This window comes from Carcharodon carcharias, chromosome 7 (genome assembly GCF_017639515.1).
Source record: "Carcharodon carcharias isolate sCarCar2 chromosome 7, sCarCar2.pri, whole genome shotgun sequence".
Classification (NCBI taxonomy): Eukaryota; Metazoa; Chordata; class Chondrichthyes; order Lamniformes; family Lamnidae; genus Carcharodon; species Carcharodon carcharias.
In genome coordinates, this window is record NC_054473.1 from 180,018,607 (window position 1) to 180,039,919 (window position 21,313).

Genomic DNA, 21,313 nt, shown 5'->3' on the forward strand with positions numbered 1-21,313 from the left:
ATTCACAATTTCGAGATTAAAGCTTGCTGTCTTCTCTCCTTGTTAAGGTGTTGTCTCCCTTATAGGTTCCGTGAATTCTGTGTCTGCAATATCTCTCTCCAGTTGATCCCTCTTATTGTGAGGCCAGGTGTTGAGGGTATCACAGCTGAGCCTCATGCCTTCTTCCAGCAGGAATTGCTAGGTCTTGAGCAAGGTGCAGAACACGTTTACAGGTAAGTGATGGGGCAGCTGAACACTCAACTCTTTATTAGGTAGCTGCTGAGGTTGAAGTGGTTTGTCTGTTACTTCGTGCCTGTCATGAAGGTATTAATGTATATAATATTATTGGAAAATATTTTTCTTTTAAAATAGAGGATTAGTTTGTGGGTGTGCCTTAATTGGATTAAAGACAGCTAGTCTGGGTGCTTTGATTTGTACTAGTTTTGATATGTAAAAGGGGTAGAGTGCATTTACATTTTTTGAATAGAGCATTCAAGAAGTGGGGTGAAAACTGACACCAATCTAGCAGAAGAATATGTTTATATTATTAATAAAATTGGTACTATGAAATGGCTTTATTGTTAGAAGAAGCTGGTAATACAATGAGAATTTATATTTAATGGGTTGCGCTACATATCACTTCAGCAGTTTTTGGGTGTGCAGAGCAGAGGCAATGTGAGATCAAAAGGCAGCTGTAAGCCTCCACAGGAATGAAAGTGAAAAGAACCTCATTTGAATTCGTAAGATGAAAATACATTGCCTGGTGTCTGGTTAAGTCTATGTGTTGCTGTTGCCTTAGTGGAGATTAGTTTGGGAATTTGTTAAAAGTTATGATAATAGCAATTTGAAGCCATGTATATATATATATATATATATAAATATATATATATATATATATATTTAACCTGTGTAAATTAATAAAATGTTCCATTTAGTTTAATGTTAAACCTTGAGAACTGGTGGTCTGATTCTTGAATTTAGAATCGTATCTCAAACATAACACTTAAAATTATAGGTTATGACAGTTGTTTAAAGATTCACTCTGGGGTTTTTGAAATAACCCTGCTTTACCAATTCAATCGATCATAACAGTGCTACTCCACAGCACCTTCCCTAGAGACTGCATTATGCATACCTGGAAGAAGGTGAAGGAAATTAAATAATTTACATTTATGCAACACCATTCATGATCTCAGGATGCTCTGAAGCACTTTACAGCCAACAAAGTACTTTTATTTTAAGTGTAGTCACTGTTGTAATGCAGGAAATAAGGTGCCTTGTGCACAGCAAGCTTCCATAAACAGCTATGTGATAATTACCAGGTAATCTGTTTTTTCCTGATTTAGGTTAAGGGATAAATAATGAACAGGATATCAAAGAGAACTCACCTGCTCTTTTTTGAAGTAATGCCATGGGATCTTTTGCATCCACCTGACAAGACAGATGTCTCAAACATAAGATGAGGGAGCAACATGAGTCTATAGCTGATGGAAGGGGCCAACGCTATTCTATACTTTAGCTGCAGATGTTCTTTCAGCAGCTGATACTAGACCTTAAACCTAGACTCTAACAAGATAGTTCCCACAACCATTATCTGGTAGGATATCCCAAAGTGCTTCACAGCCAATGAAATACTTTCCACATTTTAGCCACAAAAGTAATGTCAGAAATCATCATTTCTTTTTGTTTATTAATTCATGGGATATGAACGTCATTGGTTAGACTAACATTTATTGCCCAACATTAATTAACCGCTACAGTCCATGTGGCATGGCTACACTCACAGTGCTACCAGGAAGGGAGTTCCAGGGTTTTGACCCAACATCAGTGAAGGAACGACAATACTGTTTCAAATCAGCATGGTGTGTGACTTGGATGGGAACCTACAGGTGGTGGTGTTCCCATGCTCCTGTCACCCTTGTCCTTTTAGGTGGTAGAGGTCATGAGTTTGGAAGATGCTGTTGAGGGAGCCTTGGTGAGTTTCTGCAGTGCCTCTTGTAGATGGTACACACTGCTGCCACTGTGCATTGATGGGTGGAGGGAGTGATTGTTGAAGCTGGTGGATGGGGTTGCTTTGTCCTGTGCTGTGCCCACTGTCTGGCACACCAGAAATGCATATCATGAGCAAAAGGTATGTAGGGTGCTTGCCCCTTTTCCATGCGTCACACCACAATCAAACTGGTGCACATTTCAATAGCTTGAACTTATAAAGCACTTTTAACCTAGTAAAATGTCCCAAGGTGCCTGAAAGGACTGTCTTTCACTCAAGACACCTGCGCTCTCAGATGAACAAAGAAGGTCCCATGCTAAGATTTCGAATAAAAGCTGGTGAGTTTTCCTTGATGTCCTGTCTAATATTTATCCCTCAACCAACATACCAACATATGGCATTGGAGCAGAAGGAGGCTATTTAGCCCCTCGAACCTGCTCTGCCATTCAATAATATCATGGCTGGTTTGTTTGTGTATTGAATTCCACATTCCCATCTACCCCCGATAACTTTTGATTCCCTTGCCTAAAAAGAATCTATCTACCCGCCCCCCCCAGCCCCCTTAAAAATATTCAGTGGCCTCGCCTCCACTGCCTTCTGAGGCAGAGAATTCCAAAGTCACACAACCCTCTGAGAGAAAAAAATTCTCCTCATCTCTGTCCTAAAAAGGCAACCCCCTAATTTTAAAACAACGCCCCCTGGTTCTGGACTCATGCACCAGAGGAAACATCATTTCCACGTCCACCTTGTTAATACCATTCAGGATCTTATATACTTCAATCAAGTCACCCCCCCCCCCAACTTTTCTAAACTCCAGTGGAAAAAAGCCCAGTCTGTTTAATCTTTCCTTATAAGACAACCCACTCATTCAGGTATAAATCTAGTAAACCTCCTCTGAACCATCTCCAACGTATTTACATCCTTCCTTAAATAGGAAACCAAAACTGCACACAATATTCAAAATGTGGTCTCTCCAATGGCCTCTATAAATGAAGCATAACATCCTTACTTTTATGTTCAATTCCTCACATAATAAAGGATAGCATTCCATTAGCCTTCTTAATTACTTTCTGTACCTGCATACTAACTTTTTGTGCCTCATACATAGAACACCTAGATCCCTCTGCACCCTGGAATCCTGAAGCCATTTTCCATTTAAGTAATACTCTGTTTTTTAATTCTTCCTGCCAAAGTGAAAAACTTCACATTTCCCTATATTATACTCCATCTGCCAGATTTATTGCCCACTCACTCAACCTATCTGCAACTCACTCATCTGCAACCTCCTTATGTCCTCTTCACAACATACCTTCCTACCTATCTTTATGTAATTTGAAAGTTTAGCTACCATGCTTTCACTACCTCCATCTAAGTCATTGATATAAATTGTAAAAAGTTGAGGCCCCAGCACAGACACCTGTGGGACTCTACTCGGCACAACTTGTCAACCAGAAAAAGACCTATTTATGCATACTCTCTGTTTTCTGCCAGTCAATCATGCTAACATGCTAATATGTTAGCCCGTACAACATGAGCTTTTATTTTCTAGAATAACCTTTGATGTGGCACTTCATCAAATGCCTCTGGAAATCCAAATACAGCACATCCACAGGCTCCCCTTTATCCACAGCACATGTTACTCCTTCAAGGAATTCCAATAAATTGATTAAACATGATGTCCCTTTCACTAAACCATGCTGAATCTTCTGGATTATCTTGTATTTTTCTAAGTGCTCCGCTATAACCTTAATGATTGATTCTAATACCTTCCCCATGACTGACATCAAGCTAAACGGCCTATACTTTCCTGTTTTCTGCTTCCCTTCCTTCTTGAATAGAGGGGTTATATTTGCTACTTTCCAATCTAATTGAACCTTTCCAAATCTGGTGAATTTTGGAAAATTAATACCAACGCACCTGGTGCCTCATTAGCTACCTCGTTTAAGGCCTTAGGATGAAATCCGTCAGAACCCGGAGACTTGTCAGTCCGCAGTTCCATCAGTTTTCTCAGTACTACTTCCATAGTGATTGTTATTCCACCAAGATACCCCTCCTATCCACCTCCTGATTTAGAGCTATTACTGGAATGTTTTTTGTATTCTCTATAGTGAAGACAGAGACAAAATGTTTGTTCATTTCATCAGCCATTTCCTTATTATCTACTATGAACTCCCCATTCTCACTCTTGAGAGGACCAACACTCACTTTACTTACTCTTTTCCTGTTCAAATACCTGTAGAAGCTCTTGCTATCCATTTTTACATTTCTAGCTAGCTTCCTCACATATTCTAATTTCTTTCTCCTAATTAACCTTTTAGTCATTCTCTGCCATTCTTTAAATTCTGACCAGTTATCTGACCTGCCATTCACCTTTGCGCAGTTACATGCCAGTTCCTTAAGTTTGATGCTTTCTTTAACTTCCTTAGTTAACCATGGATGGTGGGTCCTGCCCTTAGAATTTTTCTTTATAGTCAGAATATACTTATTCTGAGTATTCTGAAAAAGCCCCTTAAAATCTGCCACCTCTTCTTTATTGATCTATCCCCTAGTCTAGTATCCCAGTTCTCTTCAGCAAGCTCAACTTTCAAAGCCCTTTCAAGCTGGATGTAGAATTTAATCATATTGTGGTCGCTGCTACCGAGAGGTACCTTGGCTCTGAGGTCATTAATTAATCCTGTCACATTACACAATACCAAGTCTAATATAACCTGCTCTTTGGTTGGTTCCAGAACGTGCTGCTCTAAAAAAACAAGAACTATCTCAAAAGCATTCTATAAACTCCTCATCCAGGCTACTATTGCCAGCCTGATTTTTCCAGTTTATGTGTAGATTAAAATCACCTATTTCTAAATCATAGATTACCTGGTAATTATAGAGTTATAGGGCAGAAGTTTTGCCATCGGCGAGGAGGGGGGCGGGACCCGCTCGCCGACGCGTAAAATGATGCAGGATGATGTGGGGCGGAACCCCCGAGTCACCCCGCCCCATTTAAATTTTCAGGAAGGCGGGGGCGCAGCAAAATCAGCTGTGTGCCCGCCGACCTGTCAATGGCCAATTGAGGCCATTTGACCAATTAAAGGACCTGCCCGTCCAACCTTAAGTTTGGTGGACAGACCAGGAGCCCCGGTGGGAACTAGAAAAAACATGAAACCTCATCCAGCGGCGGGATGAGGTTTCATGCAGGGTTTTAAAAATTTTAATAAAGTTATTCTGTAAATTATGAACATGTCCCATCTCATGTCCCCCTCATGTGACAATGTCACATGTAAGGGATTTTTTTTTTCTATTTTTAATATTTTTCAAAGTCCAGGTGATCTCCCTGAGGCTGCACTTAGCCTCAGGGAGATGTGCGCTCTTTCGTGTGCATGTGTGAAAGAGTGCACTCTCGCTTTTAGGGAATTCCCCCCACCTGCTCAGGGAGTGCATAGCGCTTCCCGCTGGATGTCACGCTGGGTGGGCCTTAATTGGCCCGCCCACGTAAAAGGGCGTTGCAGCCTGCTTCGCTGGCAAGGATCGGCTCTCCGCCCGCCGGAGTTTGGGTTGGGCCCGCCCACCCGACAGGCAGAAAATTCTGCCCATAGAATCATAGAATAGAACAGCTCAGAAGGGGGCCATTCCACCCTTTGTCTCTCTGCTGTCTCTCTGCAAGAGCAACTCAGCCCGTCTCACTCGTGTGCCCTTTCCCTGAAGCCCTGCAATCTTTTTCTCTCCAGGTAATTATCCATTTTCCTTTGACATCACCAAAGAAGGAGATATTAGGACAGCTGTCCAAAACCTTCGTCAAAGGGGTAAGTTTTAAGCAACATGTTAAAGGTGGAGAGAGGGGTGGAGTGGTTTTGGGGAGGAATTCCAGAGATTACAGCCTAGGGGATTAAAGGAATGGTGGGGTGGAGGAAGTGAAGGATGCACCAGAGGCTGGAGCTGGAGCAGCACCGACCACTCAGGAGGTAGTAGGGCTGGTGGAGGTTCCAGAGATAGGGAAGGACAATGCCTTGAAGGATCCGAAAACCAGGATGAGAATTTTAAAATCGATCCATTGATGGATCGGGAGCCTGTATAGGACAGCGAACACAGAGGTGATGGGTGAACAGGAAGATACACATAAGAAAATAAGTGGAACCTATTATCCTAGTATACTGGGCTACAATTATCAGTTCCTTAGAATGTTAAACAAAATATGTATTCAAAAACTTAAAACCTGTCTTTTTGTGCCCTTGTGCTCACCCAAAAAGGCTTAATTTTTGGAACATCCTCTTCAGCCTGTAATCAAACACAATTAGTGAAAATGGTCATTGATTCATACTGGGCGTTTGGCCAGCTTTGTGAGCCTCGTTCTAGCAAAATGTTATTTAAACTAGTTGAAAAGATCATGGGAAATTCAGTTGGGCTGAAAATAATTTGTGCTTAAAATTCCATGACCTTATGCACTGGATACCCTGATTTTGGTTGCATTGCCCTGAGAATAACAATGCAATAAAGCAGCCCCCCTGAGCACTTAGTTTACGGTGGATGGAAGTCAGAAGTGCGGCCCGGAGATCATTGAAATAGTCGAGCCTGGAGCTAATGGGAGCACGGATGAGTGTTACAGCAGAAACAGGAGATATCATGAGGGTGGAGAGCACAGGGGCATTGGGTCAGTGGAACTTGATGTGAGTTCGGATGTGGCAGAGAAAATGGTACAGTGTGTTAACGTGAAAGCCAGCTCCAATATTGCAAGTTGTTGAGGTGTTACGGATGGGAGAGTTAAGTATAATCCTTTCCAAAAGTGCAACTTTAGCCTCAATGTGAGTGGAGATAACTCCAAAGGACTGCAGGGCACCTGGACCAAAAGATCTTGCAACATGTGTATAGTGAAGGGAAGGTACAAATTCCCAAACAAAATGTCAAAGATTATTGCACATAGTGAAAGGAGACGAGGTGGAGAATGAAAATAGCAACACACAAATATCCTAGTGTTAATTCAGGCATGCAAGTGGGAAGAGACTTTAAGCAAAGTCCACTCAGGATCTTGCCTTCAAGATGTTGACATTTCTAAGACTACGGGTCTAGACTAGTTAATGATTTGCAGTTTAGCACCTCAGTGTAACCTACTCAACTAATGTTTTAACTTGTTGGCCCATATACGAACCTACGAGTTAGGAGCATGAGTAGGCCACCAATGGAGCCCAGTTTGGAAGGAAATCTCACTGAAAACTGAAGGAAGTTCCGGCAGCGATTCCAGCTGTACCTCACAGTGATGGGCAGTGATAAAAAGGTCCCTCAGGTACAGCTTTCCATCTTTCTTCACACAGCAGGGGAAGCAGCCCTAGAAGTCTATAACATATTCACGTTTGAAAGTGATGAGAAACTAAATGAATTGGAAGAAATACTGGAAAAATTCAAAGTCTACTGCAGCCCTAAGGAAAACATCACGTATGAACGATATCGATTTTTTTATCTGCACGCAAGGCAGTGGTAACATTAGTCAGCACGTAACTGAGCTGAGAAAATGAGCTAAACTGTATCAATTTGGAGAGCTTGAAGAATCAGTCATCCAAAACAGAATAAGTTACAGAATCGCAAATGACTCTCTGAGAGAACGGCTTTTGAGAGAAGTTGATCTCACGCTGGAGGAAGCAATAAGTATCTGCAGAGTAATGCCAGATTAAACAGACGACAGAAGGTGATAAGCCACACACGGTCAAGCAGTTGGGTACAGTTAAACAGAAACAGCCCAGGAAGTAGCAAATAGACAGCCTGAAAGTAAAAAGAACAAAAGTGCTATTAAAACATTTAAATGCAGCCGATGCGTTCTGCGTTCCACTGTTCCAGAGCATTTACCACGTAGTTGTCCAGCCTACGGAAAGCAGTGTAAGAACTGTGATAAACTAAATCACTTTGCTAAGATGTGTAAATCGAAGAAAGTGCACATGATTGACAGACACTGAAACTAACACTGAACTTTTAGTTGGTGCAGTAGCAACAAGTTTCAAAGGTGATGAATTGAAGGTTGATTTAAAAATTGCCAACATGATGGTGAATTTCAAGCTTGACATAAGTGCACAAGCAAACGTCTTTCCCATAAGCCTGTATGGTAAGATAAGCAAAGAAAAACAGCTAACTAAAGCAAAAGTGAAGCTGTCTACTTATACAGGTGAAAAATTGCAGTCGAAGGCAACTGTACACTTAAAGTGAACTACAAAAAACAGGGTCAAGCATTTCCATTTATAGTGGTAGTGATGTAAAACCCATTCTTGGAATCAAAGCTTGTGAAAACCTGAAGCAAATCAAGAGAATAATGACTGTCACCACTGATGACATCCTGAGCGAGTATAAAGACATGTTCCAGGGGATTGGCTGCCTAAAAGGAGAACACACCATCAAGAGTGACAAAACTGTGACACCCAAAATACACTCACCCAGGAAAATACCAGTAATGTTGAGAGACTGACTGAAAGCAGAGTTGGACAGACTGGAGAAACCTCACATCATCAGGGAAACTGAAGAGCCGACAAAGTGGGTTAATCCAATTGTAATTGTAGAAAAGTCAGATGGGAATCTGCGAGTCTGCCTGGATCCCAGAGACCTAAACCAGACAGTACAAAGAGAGCATTACCAGCTGCCCACAGTAGGAGAGATCACGTGTAAGCTAGCTGATGCTAAATACTATTCAGTCTTGGATGTGAGTTCAGGCTTCTGGCAGGTCAAGCTGGATGAATGCAGCTCCTATCTCTGTACCTTCAACATACAATACGGGCGATACAGGTTTTTCCGCTTACTTTTTGGTATTAACTCAGCTCCGGAGGTGTTCCACAGAACAGTGAAGCAGCTGCTTGAAGGGTTAGAGAGCGTGGAAACCTACATCAATAATGTGCGGGTTTGGGAGCCTCATGAGAAGAACATAACCACAGACTGAGGCAGGTGCTGGTCAGAGCTAGAGAATGGAACCTCAAGTTAAAGAAGGATAAGTGCAAAATAGGTCTTCGTGAAATCAAGTGCTTGGGACATGTGCTAACAAGTGAGGGACTGAAGACAGACCTGAGTAAAGTTGAAGCAGTTGTGAACATGCCAGCCCCCAGAATGTAAAAAAGGCTTGGAGAGGTTTTTGGAAATGGTGACCTATCTTGGGAAATTCACTCTGAACATGTCAGACCTGACAGCACCTCTCAGAGAACTTCTACTAAATGATGTGGAATGGCACTGGGAACACACTCACCAAGAAGCTTTGACGAGTCTGAAGAGATCACTGACCCAGGCACCAGTGTTAAAGTATTACGATGTCAGTCAGCCGGTCAAGATCTCAGTGGGCACTTCAGAGACTGGCCTGGGAACTGTCCTCTTGCAAAATGAGGCACCAGTGGCATATGCTTCAAAGGCAATGACTGAAACTCAGCAGCGGTATGTCCAAATAGAGAAAGAAATGCTGGCATAAAAGCAAGAAACCGCGGATGCTGGAAATCTGAAGCAAAAACAAAAATAAAAATACAAAAATAGAGAAATGCTGGCAAATGTGTTTGGCCTAGAATGCTTCCACCAGTTTGTCTATGGCAAAGATGTGGCCGTAGAGTCTGATCATAAGCCTTTGGAAGCTACATTAAAAAGCCCCTGAACTGTGTACCACCAAGTAGCAAAAGGTTACACCCCTTCAACACCCTTTTGTTTTTTTGTCGATGACATCTTTGGCAGTCTCTTCTTGGCCTCCACCTATCCCTAGCCCCCTATCGAACTCTCCTGTCCCACCCCCTTCTATCTCCTTATATTTCACCTCATTTCTATATGTCTTAGTTCTGATGAAGAGTCACAGGGACTCGAAACGTCAACTGTATCCCTCTCCGCAGATGCTGTCAGCCCTGCTGAGTTTTTCCCGGTATTTTTGTTTTTGTTCTAGATTTCCAGCATCCGCAGTATTTTGCTTTTATCAAAAAGTTACTAATGCATCTGCAGAAGTACCACGTCAGAGTTAAATACAAACTGGGCAAGGAAATGTACAGCGCAGACACTCTGTCACGTGTGTACCTACCCACCATGGAGGAAGATGATAAAGAAATGGAAGCACAGGTTTACATGCTGACAAGGAACTTACCGCTGGCTGTAACCAAACTGGATGAGATCAGGGAAGTGACCAAGAGCGACCCCACCCTGAGAAAACTGCAGCAGATTGTGCAAACTGGCTGGACCACACATCGGAGCAGAGCCCCTTCTGCTGTACAAGAGAACTGGAACTCTCATGAGGAACTTCATGTAGAAGAAGGAATATTTTTCAAGGGAGAAAAAAATCATAATTCCTGCAACACTGAGGTAAAGAAATGCTGCAGCGCATACATGAAAGTCACCTCAGCATAGAAACATGCAGGAGAAGAGCTGGAGATGTAATGTATTGGCCTGGAATGGGGGCACAAATCGGGGAAATGGTGAATGTGTGTGCAGTTTGCCAAAAGTACAGTAAGTCACAACTTCAACTACACAATGTTCCAGAGAGACCCTGGCAGAAAATTGGAGTGGACTTGTTCACATTTGACAAAGTGAGTACCGACCAGCAGCAGATTATTACTCAAAGTTTTTTTTGAATCTGTGCTACTGAGAAATGATAGTAAGAGCATCATGGTAATAAATCATTTAAAATCAATTTTATCTCATCATGGCATACTTGAATTCTCATTCTCAGGCACTGAGTTTCTCAAATTTGCACAGGGCTGGGAATTTTGCCACACTACGTCAAGTCCCGAATATTCACAATCCAATGGAATGGCGCAGACCTTAAAACACCTATTGAAGAAGGCAAAGAAAGATGGAAGACACCCCTATCTGGCTCTGCTGGATTTCAGGAATATTCCATTAGAGGGCATTGGGTCATCTCCACCACAGCTCCTGATGGGGGCAAGACTAAGAGCTGAACTTCCACTGCGCCCCAACTCTTTTTCTTGTTAAAGGTGCCCGACTTCTGCCTGACCTGTATATGGGAGATTCAGCATGATGGGATCTGGAATCTTGCTGTTGTCACAGGAATCACAGGAGAACCAAAGTCTTACATGGAGTAGACTCCAGATGGACAACAGTACAGGAGAAACCTGAAATTCTTACAGAAGACAAATGAAACACAACCCTGCTCTGAACCAGAAAGTGTAGCTGAAGGTCAAAAACTAGAATGCACCAGTGAAGCAACAGATAACCAGTTAAAGCCTGACAGTCCTGAACACTATCCAAAGGGTAATAGTGACACAGAGCTGGAGAAGACCTCTTGTCCTTCAAAACTACCTCTGTCACTATTCAGAGCATCCAACGGTGAAAAAAAAGAGATGCAGAGATGAGCAAAAGACAAAACAGCCTGATAAAAAAAAGAGTGAGAAAGAATAGGTAAGAGACTTTGTGTACTCGAATTGCATAACAAGTATTTTTTTACAAAGGGAAATGTCATGATAATAGCTGATTGTGGTCGTGGACTCCTGGGGCAGGATTTTACTGTCGGCAAGCAGGTGCGGTCACCAACGAGTAAAATGATGCAGGATGATGTCGGGCAGAACTCACGATGTCATCCCGCCCCATTTAAATTTTCAGGAAGGTGGGGGCGCAGCAAAATCAGCTGCGCGCCCGCCGACCTGTCGATGGCCAATAGAGGCCATTGACAGGATCAGTTAGGCAATTAAAGGACCTGCCCGTCCAACCTTAAAGTTGGCGGGCAGACCAGGAGCCCCGGCGGCAACTAGAAAAAACATGAAACCTCATCCACCGACAGGATGAGGTTTCATGTCGGGTTTTAAAAATTTTAATAAAGTTTTTATGGAAATTATGAACATGTCTCAACTCACGTGACATTGTCAGATGAGGTGACATGTAAGGGAACTTTATTTTTCTATTTTTAATATAGTTGAAAGTAGGGGCGATCTCTCTGAGGCTGCACTTAGCCTCAGGGAGGTGAGTGTACTCTTTCACACACTCGATTTTAGGGATGCCCCCCCACCCCCCCACTCACACAGGGAGCGCATAGCACTTCCCTGGGGACGTCACGCTGGGCAGGCCTTAATTGGCCCGCCTGTGCAAAATGGCGGCGCATGCGATTGGGTCAGCTCCGCCCGCCCGACGAACGGAAAATTCAGCCCCTGTATTAGATACTGTACGGTACACTGTGCAAGATATGGGGTCACCTGACCTAGGGGTTGAAGGTCAGGGAGCACATGTTGGAGCCTGTCTAGATAGAATTCAGCTACTGCAGATATGTATTTATGTTAGGAAAATGTGTTATCAATAAAGTTAGCTCAGCTTCAATGTTGGCGGCCTGTGTGCATCATTGAAGACAGGGGTAACGTGAGAGGGTGAGCAGGGGGTGGCCTTCAGTGGCTGCCCCCTTCCCGATGGGAAGGTCACTGCAGTGTCAGAGAGACCCCCCTCACAAGTCCGCAGGAAACCTGACACGGTTTACTGAGAGGCATGGGAGAGCCATGCAATTACCATTAAATCCCCGATCCATTTCCAAATAGCATTTTGCTCAGGGATAATTGGTGTTAGATGGCTCATTAATGAGCCTGCTTGAATCCTGTCAGTGGGCAGGATTCCCAGATTGGGCCCTTCCCGTCTCAACTTAATTGGAGACAGTTTTCCCAAAGCTGGGAATCTGATGTGGTTTCTCCCGCCCAATTCTCCCAGTCAACATGGCAGCTCCGACAGGCTCAATCAAATCCCACCCAATGTTTGTGGACAAGAAGTATAATTGTTTCACCAATCTACAAATATGTTGGGGAATGGACTGTGTTACGCAGATAATCCATTGAGTTTAGAACAGGATTAGTTTTGAAGGAAGAAAATGAAATGTTAAACTCTGATTAAGATTAGAAGCTGGGTGAGGAAGTAAGCAAATGTTCTTGTATGTTGATTTGCTAACTGCATGTCAAGGGATCTGCGTGAAATGAGTTTCACCACTCTGTGTGACAGCCAGATGAAATAATCCTTCCAAGATAGCCAAGCCAGATATAAATTCTGATCCCTGTAGCTAAGAGAGGTTCAAGGGTTCTCGGCTAATGGATCGCAACCAGCATCGAAGGAGCAATTAGCCAGCAATCCCACTCCTGTCCCCTTGATGTTAAAGGCATGGTTAGATATTGGCTCATCAACATCACAATCTCACATTGCTGTTTGTGGGAGCTTTGGCTGTGTGTAAATTGGCTGCTGACTATTTTAAAAGATATTTCATTGGCTGTAAAGCTCTCTAGGGCGGAGGGTGGGGTGGTGTTCAGTGGTCACAAGAGGCATTTATACAAACGCAAGTCTTTCTCTTTCGCAGGAGGGTGGAACTCTAACCCCGAAAAGGATGGGAAGGGAGAGAATAAAAGGTTAAAAAAAAAATCATGGGTTGGGTTATCTGGCCCTGCTATTGTGGGAGCCACCATGGGAGGTGTGGTGGGCCAGCCAATATTCCATCAACTTTTGGTGGGACTGAACGATTCTGACGGAGGGGCAGGACCGCAAAATCCTGCCCACGATTCCTTGCCTTATTGGATAGAGGATTTATTTCCTTTTCATAAACTTAAATGAAAGTGCGAAAGATTTTGATAGACCAGGTGAAACTGTTTACGCTGGTAGAAGAGTTGGTAAACCGCGGAAACAAGCTTAAGGTCATTGCCAAAAAAGTTCAGACGGGAAACGAGAAGTTTTTTAAAAAAAAACTCAACAAATTGTTACATTCTGGGTTAAAAAAAAATATTCACAGGATGTGGGTATTGCTGGCAAGACCAACATGTTTTGTTTGTCCTTAATCGCCCTTGATAAGGTGAGGCACCACAAGATTAGCTGAGGGTGAACTATATTGCTGTGGGTCTGGCATCATATAAAGCTCATACCGGGTAAGAACAGCTGATTTCTTTCCTTTAAAGGGCATTAGTGAGAGTCCAGCAGTTTGGTGGTCACCATTACTGAGACTCGCCTTTTGTGCCAGGTTGAATTAATTAACTGAATTGAATTTGAACACACGTCACAACAGCATTAGCTCAGGATGCTGGACAACTTGTCCAGTAACATAGCCACCCTGCTACCATTTTCAGAATGCAAAGGTGCAGGTAACAGTTTCAATAGTAACTTTCAAAAGAGGAGTGGATATTTGCTTGATAAGGGGAGAAAAATTGCAGGCTTATCGAGAAATGAGCAGTGGGAGTGGGACTAATTGGATAACTCTTTCAAAAAATCGGTGCAGGCACAACGGGCTAAATAGCTCCTTCTGTGCTGAATGATTCCATTATTCCCCTGTGTGTATACTTACTCAAGGTAGCATATAATGCTTCATCGCACCTATATTCTTCACTGTGATTAATGCAAGTTAATGATCGTGATTTCTTTTTAACTATAATTCTGAGAACGAACCATATCCGTTCGAAGCGTTATATTGCTTGTAACTGCACCCAAAGGTAATAACAGCAAAATATTATTTTCTTTACAGGCTGTATTTCCGGAGTTATTTATTTTCTCTGCTTAACATTTAATGTTTGCTGCAGCAGTTAGTTTGCGTGGTTTTCAAGTGAAGGAGACTTGTCATAATGATGACAAACTGTCATATGCTTTCCCAAGTATAAAACCTGACATACTGTACTACTACAGGGATCTAGCAGTGCATTCAAGATCTCCAGGGTAGGGTTAGTCTGCTTTATTTTAAATAGATGATATTAGGGTTGGTTATGAAGTCTGCCAGGATTATTTCAAATTCCAGGCACCTGAGGTCATCTTGATAACGTGTTGCAGCCCCAAGGGATTGGAATGATGGATTTCTGACACAGTGCCTGCAGTGTACAGGACCTCACTACTTTGCAGAAGGATTCACTTACAGGAAGGGCTAAGGCTCATTGTGCAGGTGAGCATTGAGGCTGAAACTGGCAGGGCAGGTCATGGAGTATATTGAGAACTAGTGAGTGAGAGACAGCAAGTAGCGTCACCCCAACTTCTCCCCGTCTCACCTCATCCGCTGCTGGAAAGCTCACCCATGCCTTTGTTACCTTTAGACTTCATTATTTCAATGCACTCCCAGCTGGTCTCCCGCATGCTACGCTCTGCCAATTTGAGGTCATCCAAAACACTGCTGCCTGTGTCCTGATCGCGCCAAGTCCGAATCACCTATGACCCCTGTGTTCGGTGGCTTACATTGGCTCCTGTTCAAGCAAAGACTCGATTTTTAAAATTCCCTTCCTTGTTTTCAAATCTCTTCATGGCCTTGTCCCTCCCTATCTCTGTAATCTCATCTGTACCACAAACTTCTGAGATATCAGTGCTCATCTAAATAAGATATTCTGAGGGCCCCTGGTTTTAATTGCTGCACCACTGGTGGCCAAGATTTCAACTGCCCAGCTAAGCTCTGGAATACCCTCCTGTAACCTCCGCCTCTTTATCTCTTCTTTATCCTTAAAGACGCTCCTTAAAACCTAAGATAAAAGCAAAATACTGCGGATGTTGGAAATCTGAAACAAAAACAAAAATAGCCGGAAACACTCAGCAGGTCTGACAGCATCTGCGGAGATGGACACAGTTGATGTTTCGAGTCCCTGTGACTCTTCATCAGAACTGAGCAAATGGAGAAATGAGGTGAAATATAAGCTGGTAGAGGGGGGTCCACCTATCACTGGCCCTCTATCCAGCTCTACCTGTCCCACCCCGTCTCTACCAGCTTATATTTCACTTCATTTCTCTATTTCCTTAGTTCTGATGAAGAGTCATACGCACTCGAAACGTTAACTGTATCCCTCTCCACAGATGCTGTCAGACCTGCTGAGTTTTTCCAGCTATTTTTGTTTTTGCTCCTTAAAGCCTAGCTCTTTGACCAATCTTCCATAATATCTCCTATGTGGTTCGCTGTCTAACGTTGTTTTGTAAAGTACCTGTGAAGTGTCTTGGGATGTTTTCTTACTTCAAAGAAGAGATAGAAATAAAAGTTGTTGTTATCGAAGTCTGTAAGTTGGAGGGGGGGCGGGGGGGCGGGGGGCGGGATGAGGTTGAGAGAGATGAGGGCCGGGATTTTCCAGCGCCCTTGTGGCAGGGGACCCGCCGGGGAAGTTTCGGCAGCTCAGCCAAAAGCCCATTGACTTTCGGTGGGAACGGAAGGACCCCAGTGGCAGGCAGGGCCTGAAAATCCCGTCCAAGGGATTTGACGGTTTGAGGATTCAGAGGATGAGGGGTGTTTACATTCCACTGCAAATCCAAGGATGGAATCTTACGCCGGCGGGATTTTACGGTCCCGCCGAAGTCAACTGAGTTTCGAATGGCTCGCAGCATTTTATGGCACTGCCTCCATCACGACGGTGCCGGAAAATTCCATCCCAGAGTCACCTTTGCACTAGAATAGGTAGTTGGCAGACAATTTAACAAGTTAAGCAAAAATGAACAACATTGCAAAGTAAGAGTTCAGCGTTAAAAATTGAACAGGAAACTGTTTGAATTAAGCAAGTTAAATAGGCTTTAGTCAGCAGCATTGTGATCAGCTCTGAATTTAACATTAGCAAGGAAATAGGAAGGGCGCATGGGATATTCTGTTCAGTGATGCGCGTTGAGGGATAAATATTGACCAGGACACTGCGGTGGAGCTCTCCTACTGTTTCAATAGTGGCATGGGATCTTTCACCCCCACCTGAGTAGGTAGGTAGTGGCTCAGGTTAGTGTCTCAACTGAAAGGTGGCACCTCTGACAGTGCTTCACTCCATCAGTACAGCTCTGGATTGTCAGCCCAGATTGTGTGCGCATGTCTCTGAAGTGGGATTTAAACCCATCGGTTTCAAAAACAGGGGTGAGAGTGCGACCCACTGAGCTGCAGCTAATACCAAAAATAAACATTTGTTTATATTATAATATTTATTCTGTTGCCTTAGGTCAGGCATTCTGTCAATAAGTGAAATACCCAATGGAGAAATATTGGAAAATTATTATAAAAGAAAATGCTTTTAGGCACTCCAGATGTTGTAGTGAGTAAAATAAACATACAGGGCAGGATTTTCCCCCTGTTTGGGGCAAAGCTGAATTGTGGGCATGCACAGGCGCGCCTCCGATCAGCACCCCCAATTGGGGGCGTGGTGCCATTTTATGTGGGCGGGCCAATTAAGGCCCGCCCAGCGCGACACCTGCAAGGAAGCGCTATGCGCTCTCTGTGCGGGCGGGTGGGGGGGGGGGGAGGGGGTGGAGGGTGGAGGGTGGGGTAGAATCCCTAAATCGAGAGTGCGCTGTTTCGCGCATGGGCACGATAGAGCGCATTCATCTCCCTGCGGCTAAGTGCAGCCTCAGGGAGATCGGCTGTTTTGTCACAAATATTAAAAATAGAAAAAAAAAATTCCTGACGTGTCCTCTCATGTGACACACAATGTCACATGAGTTGGGGCATGTCCATAATTTTCACAAAAACTTTAATAAAATTTTTAAAAGCCTACATGAAACCTTATCCCGCCCGTGGATGAGGTTTGATGCTTTTCCCAATTCCCGCTGTGGCTCCTGGCCTGTCCGCCAATGGACAGGTCTATTAATGAGCTAAGTGACTCTGTCAATGGCCTCAGTTGGCCATTGATAGATCGGCGGGCGCACAACTGATTTCGCTGCGCCCCCGCCTACCTGAAAATTTAAATGGGGCGCGGTGACGTTGGGAGTTCCGTCAGGCGTCACAGCGCGTCATTTTACACATTGGCAATCGGGCCCCCCCCCCAACTCACCGATGGGAAAATCCTGCCCATAGGCCAGGATTTTATGGCCCCGTTCATCCAGCAGGATATTACTGTCCCATCAAACTGAATGGGGATTTATATGGCTCACTGCACCTGCTGGGGTTTGCACACTGCAGCGGGGCCATAAAATCCTGGCCATAGAGACCATCACAGGAAGAATATTGTAGACTTTAAGAGGGCAGAGAGTGAGTAATAAAGATGGTTCTCTACATCAGAAATGAGAAGAGGCTAAAAAAGTTGACCATGCACACTTTGGGATGAAGGAGACTTTGGAATGGTTTAAACTTAGGTGTTAAAAATCATAGAGAAAAACCAGCATGAACATGATGGGCCAAATAGCCTCTTTCTGTGCTGTAATCATTCTATGAAAAAGCTGAACTGACAATATTTTTCACTGTGGTGAAGGATTTAAAGCAGGGAACATCAATTCCACTTAAGAAGTCAGGGCAAAAAAAAGGAAACCTTTCCTTCTATACGAACATACAAATTGGGAGCAGGAGTAGGCCATTCAGCCCCTCGACCCTACTCCACCCTTTGATAAAATCATGGCTGGTCTGATGTGGCCACAGCTCTACTTTCCTTCCTACCCCCTGTAACATATGACTCCCTTGTTAATCAAGAATCTATCCGACCCAGCCTTAAAAATATGCAATGACCCTTCTCTCTGGAGAGAGAATTCCACTGGCTCATGACCCTCTGAAGAAAAAAATTCTCCTAATCTCGGTCTTAAGTAGGAGACCTCTTATTTTTAAGCTGTGTTCCCTGAGTTTTAATATCTCCCACAAGAAACATCCTCCCGGCATCCACCCTGTCAAGTTCCTTCAGGATCTTATATATTTCAATAAGATCTCTACTCATTCTTCTAAACTCCAATGGATACAGGCCAAATCTGTCCAACCTTTCTTCATAAGGTAACTCCTTCATCCCAGGAATCAGTCAAGTGAGCCTTCTCTGACCTGCTTCTAATGCAATTACATCCTAATTCTAATTACTGATATCCTAATATCAATATTCTAGATATGGTTTCACCAATGCCCTGTACAGCTGTAACAAATCTGTCCTACATTTATATTCAATCCCAACATTCCATTTGCCGTCCTGATCACTTGCATATCACTGTACTTGCATACCAACTTTCTGCAAACCATGTACCAGGACACTCAGATCCCTCGGTACCTCAGAGTTGTGCAATACCTCTCAATGTAAATAAAATGCTGCTTTCCTATTCTTCCTGCCAAAGTGGACAAGTTCACATTACACTCCATCTTCCAATTTTTTGCCCACTCACTTCATCTATCTATCCCTTTGCAGACTCCTTATGTCCTCTTCATAACTTACTTTCCTACTTATCTTTATATCATTAGCAAACTTAACAACAATACAATCCGTCCCTCATCCAAGTCATTTCTATAGATGAGGCCCCAGCACTAATCCCTGTGGCACCTCATGAGTTACAGCTTGCCACCACAAAAATGACCATTTATCCATACTCTCTGCGCCTGTTAGCTAACCAATCCTTCATCCGTGCTAATATGTTATCCCCTACACAATGAACTCTTATTTTGTGTAGTAACCTTTGATGTGGGACCTTATCAGTTGCCTTTTGGAAATTCAAGTGCACTACGTCGACAGGTTCTCCTTTATCCATGTTGCTTGTTACTTCCTCAAAGGTGTCTAATAAATTAATCAAACACAATTTCCCTTTCACAAAACCATGTTGACCCTGACTGATTTTATTAAAATTTTATGTGTCCTGCTGTAACCTCCTTAATAATAGACTCCAGAATTTTCCCTATGACAGATGTGAATTGGCCTGTAGTTTCCTGCTTTCTGTCTCCCTCCTATCTTGAACATAGGAGTAACATTCACTTTTTTCCAATCTGATGGGACCTTTCCAGAATCTTGGGAATTTTGGAAAATTCCAACCAATACATCTATTATCCCTGCAGCCACTTCCTTTAAGAGCCTAGGATACAGGGAATCAGGTCTTGGGGGCTTGCCATACTTTATTTCTAATAGTTTTTATAGCTCTAATAGTTTTCTCAGTACCCTTTCCCTGGTAAGTGCAATTGCTTTGAGTTTTTCCCTCCCTTTCACCTCTTGCAGTACAAATATTTCTGTCATCTTACTTGCATCTTCTAAAATGAAGACAGACATTCATTTTCTGTCCAATGGTTCCACCATTTCCTTATTTCCCATTATTATTTCACTATTCTCATTCTCTAAAGGACCAACACTCCCTTTGATTACCCTTTTCCTTTTTAAAAATTGGTAGAAACTCTTACTAACAGTTTTTATATTTCATACTCTAACTTCTCCCTCAGTTTTTGTGGACATTCTTTGCTGTTTTTTTCATTTTGTCTGATCTTCTGACCTACCACTAAGTTTCACAGTATTGTATGTTTTTTCTTTCAATTTGATACTATCTTTAACTTGCTTGGTTCACCACAGATAGTACATTTTTCTCCTAGAGTTTTTCTTTCTCACTATAATATATATTTTCTGAGTATTATGAAATATCTCCTTAAATGTCTGCCACTGCATTGCTACGATCCTATCCTTTAACCTAATTTCCAAGCTCACTTTAGTCTTCATAGCACCGCAATTGCCCTTAAGTTGAAAACACTAGTCTTAGGCTGATTCTTCTCGCCCTCAAACTGAATGTGAAATTCAATCATGTTGTGCTACCTAGAGGCTCCTTCTCTGTGAGGTCATTACTTGATCCTGTCTCATTGAGCATTACCAGGTGTAAAATAGCCTGCCCTCTGGTTGGCTCTAGAACATGCTGTTTAAGAAATTGTCCCAGAAATACTCTATGATCTCAGCTTTTGGCTACCAATTTAATTGATCCAGTCTAAATGCAGATTAAAATCATCCATGATTATTGCAGTACCTTTCTTAAAAGCCCCCCATTATTTCATCCTGTATTCTCCTGTGTTGTTACTGTTAGGGGACCTGTAATCTACTCCCACAAGTGGCATCTTACATTTGCTATTTCTTATCTCGACCCAAACTGATTCGACATCTTGACTTTTAGAACTAAGGTCATTTCTCACTATTGTACTGATGTCATCCTTAGTTAACAGAGCTACACCAATGCCTTTTCCCAGCTTCCCGTGCTTCTGAAACGTCAAGTACCCTTGCATATTTAGGTTCCAGCCTTGGTCACCTTGCAACCACGTTTCTGCAATAGCCATCATGTCATATATATTTATTTCTATTTGAGCTGTTAACTCAACCATTTCGCTGTGAATGCTATGCAAATTCAGATACAGAGGTTCTGGCTTTTTATGATTTTTGCCAGCTCTGACCCTGTCTTCTGGTCACTCTTTAGCTTGTATGCTCTGTCCCCTCCTGTCATGTTCTGATTATAATTGAACCTTATTGCCAACTTGCCTTTCCCTTTAATCTACTGCATCTTCCCTCACTTGATCCCTCAGCTCGACTATATAGTTTTAAACCCTCTCCACTGCCCTAGTTATATGACTCACCAGAGCTCTGGTCCAAGTATGGTTCAGGTGTAGACTGTCCCAACGGTCCAGCTCTCACTTTCTCCAGTACTGATGTCAGTCCATGAATAGAAACCCACTCTTCCACCACAAATCTTTGAGCCTTGCTTTCAACTTTCTAATCTTATCTACCCTATGCCAATTTTCTGGTGGCTCAGGTAATAATCAGAGATTATTACCTT

The 21,313-nt window shown here is 43.0% G+C and overlaps 1 pseudogene; it reads right to left on the minus strand.

The window, feature by feature from the left end:
- The window catches only part of LOC121280081, a 202,516-nt pseudogene that overhangs the window by 173,060 nt on the left and 8,143 nt on the right, over window positions 1-21,313 (minus strand).